Source organism: Cucurbita moschata, unplaced genomic scaffold (assembly GCF_002738365.1).
Source record: "Cucurbita moschata cultivar Rifu unplaced genomic scaffold, Cmos_1.0 Cmo_Scf00104, whole genome shotgun sequence".
NCBI lineage: Eukaryota > Viridiplantae > Streptophyta > Magnoliopsida > Cucurbitales > Cucurbitaceae > Cucurbita > Cucurbita moschata.
The window spans coordinates 339,133-345,284 of NW_019268620.1; the positions used below are offsets into that span (position 1 = coordinate 339,133).

At 34.2% G+C, this 6,152-nt stretch overlaps 1 non-coding gene across 1 annotated transcript; it reads right to left on the minus strand.

The window, feature by feature from the left end:
- Nucleotides 1-818: 818 nt before the first annotated feature.
- On the minus strand, nucleotides 819-890 carry TRNAP-AGG. Its single transcript has one exon. It is a non-coding gene; the product is annotated as a tRNA-Pro (tRNA).
- Between the last annotated feature and the right edge of the window lie 5,262 nt (nucleotides 891-6,152).

A 6,152-nucleotide genomic window follows, 5' to 3' on the forward strand; every position in this document is an offset into this window, starting at 1 on the left:
ACTATAGAGAGAAGGGTTTGCGATAATAATTATTATAGAGAGAAGGGTTTGCGATAATAACTATAGAGAGAAGGGTTTGCGATTTGCGATAATTACTATAGAGAGAAGGGTTTGCGATAATAATTACTATAGAGAGAAGGGTTTGCGATAATAACTACTATAGAGAGAAGGGTTTGCGATAATAATTACTATAGAGAGAAGGGTTTGCGATAATAACTATAGAGAGAAGGGTCTGCGATTTGCGATAATAACTATAGAGAGAAGGGTCTGCGATTTGCGATAATTATAGAGAGAAGGGTCTGCGATTTGCGATAATAACTATAGAGAGAAGGGTCTGCGATTTGCGATAATAACTATAGAGAGAAGGGTCTGCGATTTGCGATAATTACTATAGAGAGAAGGGTCTGCGATTTGCGATAATTACTATAGAGAGAAGGGTTTGCGATAATAATTATTATAGAGAGAAGGGTTTGCGATAATAACTATAGAGAGAAGGGTTTGCGATTTGCGATAATTACTATAGAGAGAAGGGTTTGCGATAATAATTACTATAGAGAGAAGGGTTTGCGATAATAACTACTATAGAGAGAAGGGTTTGCGATAATAATTACTATAGAGAGAAGGGTTTGCGATAATAACTATAGAGAGAAGGGTCTGCGATAATAACTATAGAGAGAAGGGTCTGCGATTTGCGATAATAATTACTATAGAGAGAAGGGTCTGCGATTTGCGATAATAATTACTATAGAGAGAAGGGAGAAAAATAAAAGAGAAAAGAACAATTCTATAGGGTTTGTTGCTTGTGAGAAATGAACATAAGGGCATTTCAAGAATTGAACTCGGGACCTCTCGCACCCTAAGCGAGAATCATACCACTAGACTAAATGCCCTTTCTAAAAAAAATGCAACATTTTTAACTCCTACTCAATATATTTTTTTCTCTCAAGTTTGAAATCTATTTTCTTCGGCGGTTGTTGGACTATAAAATAAAAAGTTGATGGTCTAGTATTTTACTTGTAAATAAGGCATGTAATGTTGGATTGTTCTAATATGCAAGTGTTATCGAATAAACTACAACCCAAAAAATTTGTTTCTTAGCATAATATGAATTTAGTTGCAGAGTTATAAGGAATAAGATGGAGAAAGAAATTTTCTTTAAAATAATAAACAGACTCAAGTTCATCGTTGTTGTTGTCTAATTGTGATTTTGCAAAAAGCTTAACTAATATGAAATATCAAGGTAAATCAAGAATATATCCTACACGTCATTCAAGATGACAATAAAATGGAGTTAAATTGAACGCAGTTTTAGTTTCATGTTAGCATAATTTTATTAATGATATTAAAGAGAACTTCGTGTTTTATTAGAAGAGACCAACTTTCTTTAAGATACTAGGAGTTTAAACTACGTTCATTGTAATTTCAATCACTCCACAATGATTACAAATATAGGGTTGGCTAATTGGACATCAATTATCAACTTTAGGTTATAATTTAGGTAGTAGCCATTATAATATTAATGAGCATAAGAGTTACAATATTATCAACTTTAGGTTATAATTTAGGTAGTAGCCATTATAATATTAATGAGCATAAGAGTTACAATTCTTTCATGTTTAGGTTATAATTTAGGTAGTAGCCATTATAATATTAATGAGCATAAGAGTTACAATTCTTTCATGTACCATATGTGTTATAGTTAAATGAATATATATATATTATATATGTCGAGGTTTGGGTAAAACACAAAGTAGTAAGGAACACCATGTTAGACGAACACGACTCTCCACAATGGTATGATATTGTCCACTTTGAGCATAAGCTCTCATGGCTTTGCTTTGGGTTTCCCCAAAAGGCCTCACACCAATGAAGTTAGTATTCCTCACTTATAAACCCATGATCATTCCCTAAATTAGCCGATGTGGGACTTCTATCATCCAACACACCATTCTCAACTCTAGAGCCACCCACAACTCATGATGGAGACCGATGCAAAATATTTTAACATCCTTTGGCATCAAGATACAGGAAAGATGAACGCCGTCAAATTGGAAGCTTTGCCTATCTTAAGAGTCACAATGAAAACTCTAATCAAGCTGGAGCCTTGGACTAGGCAAATTGTTTAGTGATAGTTGAAATGGATGACTTCGACGTCGTGTCAGGAATGAACGTCCTGCTTAAACACAAAGTTATTTACATACCCCTAGCAAAATGTCTAGTACTAATGGAGTCTAACTCGATGATCATTCAAAAAAACATCCATCAACCAAGAGGGTTGAAAATGACGTCGATACTACAGTTGAGAAAGAACCATAGCCATGATGAATCTACGCTTGCTGTTACTGTTGTAGTTGAAAAGGGGAGCTCGAGTGAGCCAACCACAATAGAAACCTCATTGCCACTACATGAACACCACGACGCAAAAGAAGGTCAGATAATGGATTTATCCCCACCAGAAGAGACAAAAACAAGGTCAGATACTGAAGAAGGGAGACAGAAACAAACCACTGAAGCAACACATGTTCACATGTAAATATCATCTAGACGGATGAAGAGAAGGGTCAGTCGGAAGCATCAACCACAATAATTTCAAGAAAAATAAAGAGTTCATATAAGTTAAGTTCAAATAAACTTCGAGTTCAAAGCAACAAGAACAAAAAATTGGTGTGAAAATACTATGGACTAGTTAAAGTTATCCATAAGATTATAAAGACATCATATAGAATCCAATTGCTCTTATGGATGCGGACTAACCTTGTTGTCCACGTTAGTAACTTGAAACGTTATTATTTCGACCAAGAAAACATCAAGCAGAAGCAGGTGGTATGACGTCATACAAATAAGAAAAAAGTTTCAAGCGAAGAAAGTAGGAAAGACACAAACAGAGAAGACATGAAGACTCAACAAACGGAGAAGTGATTTTCAACAACTCCTAGTAGGTTGGAAGAGACTCCTCATTATGAGATCAGCTGGAAGCGCATCGAGAGACCTAAAGTCAGCCTCATCCAATAAATTGTGTGGGGGCAGATGTCACAGTCATGATTGCCCAAGACGTGTTGCCTGTGGTTGCATGTTGCATGTCTCAGCCATTCTTGTAAACGATTTGTTGTCCAAGGCAGTTATTTGGACAATGTTATTGTTTACCGATTATTTAGGCGACACGCCTTGAGCAATCATGACCATCACAATTGGCTAAGACATTTGTTGTCCATATGTTATTGTTGTTCAAGAGACTCCTCATTATGAGGTCGTGATTGGCTAAGATATTTAAAGAAGTTTTACCTAGGGCAACTTCTATCACAATCCTCTTCTCGCTCTCTGAAACTTCTTTAAATGTTATTGTTCACTGATTATTTGGGTGCATCTTCCTTAAAAGGGTTGTGACGACAGATGACCTGGGTAAAACTTCTATTGGGAGATTAGTGCAATAGAGAATGTGTGTCCCTTTCCTGACACCTTCAATGGACAACATAACAATTTATGTAATGTCTTTGAAGTTAGGCTCGAGGCTCTATCTTATCTCCAAAGAATATGGTTCATTCTCTATTCACATAGAAATTCTGCAATAGAAAGTGGTACCCTCATCTTCTTTTACAAAACTTTCTCAAGTCCTCATGGAATAATTTGAAAGTGGTACCCTCATCTTTTTTTATAAGACTGCCTCGGCCTTCCTGGAATGATTATGCTATGTTGATTCTCAGAGAAGGGAGTAGGAGTAAGAGTAGATGACTATTTATGGTCCAAGTCCCGAAAAAGTAAGTTATAAAGAATCATACATACACAAATTTCCTTTGTTTGTTTATTCTTGTTGTTTTCTCTCTTCAATTAACATGTTATAAAGACACTTGTAAATTATAATTAAATATAGCTTCTTTTTTTTTTCTTTCCAAATATCCATCTGAATTACTTCTTCGTTCGAGGTTTAAAAAAACCTATTTCAAATCTTATTATATTGCATGCTTCAATTTGATATAATTGTTGGGAGCATTTTGAGAATCAAACTCGAGACCTCTTGCACCCGAAGTGAGAATCATACCACTAGACCAAATGTCCTTATAGTGGATCTATCATTTTTAGTTGCCTGTGTGTATATGTTTTCTGCACCTAAATATATGAAATTTATCCAACCTCAATATATGAAATTTATCCACATATTTTTGTGCTTTAGAACCTACTATTATTGTCATGTTAACTTCACATGGTCTATCACACAGTTGAAGCAGCATTGGCACTAGAGCCCATGCATTCCTTTGAGATAGATAGGTTAAAAATTAGGCCCATTTGATAACTATTTTGTTTCTTTTGTTTGTTTTTTGTTTTATTTCAAAATTATGTGTTTTATTCTTTTATAAAAAAAAGAAAAGAAAAGAAAAGAAACATTTGAATTTTAAGCAAAATTTCACCCCAACTAAGTTTTTGAAAAATATTTTTATTTATTTAGTTTTTCTTTATTTTAGTTTTCCAAACATAGATTGATATGGAGTGGCTAGTTTTCAAAACTACTTCTTTGCTACAATTGAACAATATTTATATTGTAAAATGGGATTCACTTCCTTTAAGTTTATGTAGTTTCTTTTTATTACTATGTTTACTTCTATCTCATGTTACTCCATTTGTGTTTACTTCGTTTTATACAAAAATTCACCGTAATTAATAAATCCATGTGCTTAATACATTCCCTACAAGAATAAATTTGTTTGTATCAGGATAAATTACAATGAATACAGAGAAAAGAAATCCGAAAAATAAGTAGAAGGTTGAGAATTTCACTCAACCACACAATATCTATGTTTAAATTCGAGTTTCTTTATCAAACTCACTCGGGTGCTCATCTTAACCATGATGGCGTTCAACAAGAGAGACCTCGAAAATAGCCGAATTGTCGCATTAACCATTTGAATTACCTCAACACCACTTGTTGAAATTGAAACAAATATCTATAACATAACATTAACATAGGTACGATGTTCATAAAAGTTTTTAATCTAAGATACTATTGAACTTGACCATTAAAGTACCTCTCAAAATGAGGTAAAGTTTAAATATAATTGGTGACAAAAGATGAAACTATGAAATAAAAAGAAATAAGAAAATAATATTCAATTTGAGAGAATCAAACAAGAATCTTCTAGTGAAAGCCAAATATCCAAACCGTTGGACAACAATGAATTTTTGGTGTAGTTGTCCTAAAGTCTTTTGTCTAATCGCTCAAGAGTTTTACTATGATGTTTTGGGTAATGTCTAACTCTTTGACACGTCCTTTCATGTGTGTGATAGAGTTCTCAGAATTACTGTGACGTTTCGAGCTGTTCGATCGTGCGACTCTTTCTTCAAAAGGGTAAACATCAAACATCAGGTCTTTGATTGGCAACCCATCCAAAGGAGCGTCGATTGCATCAATTCCATCAACAGTCTTCCCATGAGTTTATGGTGCATGAACCATTTTTTATACCATTCAAATTCAAGCGCCACCATAGTTTTGCATCGTCCGTGAGATGCATTGCGATCAACGTAACTCTTAGGTCCTATGAGCAAGTTCCAGTAACCTTCAAGTATTGTTCTCGTAAAAAATAAAGCTTTTTAATTCCTTAGCATCCCGGTTTCCATTTAAGGGGTTGTGTTCTTGGATTTTAAGTTTGTTAAGCCCACATGAACTTTTCTTGAGGTGTGGTTCTCTACAATCCAACCTTTCAAATTCACTCGAGTGATCATCTCAACCATGATGTCGTTCAACAAGAGAGACCTCGAAAACGACTGGATTATCGCATTAACCATTTGAATCACCTGCTCATCTAAACCATGACGTCGTTGAACAAGAGAGACCTCGAAAACGACTAGATTATCGCATTAACCATTTGAAATGGAACAAAATATCTATAACATAACTCTAACAAAGGTACAAAGTTCATAAAAGTCTTTTTAGTCTAAGATAGAAACTGTAAAATAAAATGAAATAAGAAAATAATACTGTAAAATAAAATGAAATAAGAAAATAATACTGTAAAATAAAATGAAATAAGAAAATAATATTCCATTGTCGGGAATCGAGATATTCCATTGTCGGGAATTGAACTCGGGTCTCCTGAGTGAAAGCTAGATATCCTGACTGCTAGACAACAATGGATTTTTTGTGTAGATGTCCTGAAGTCTTT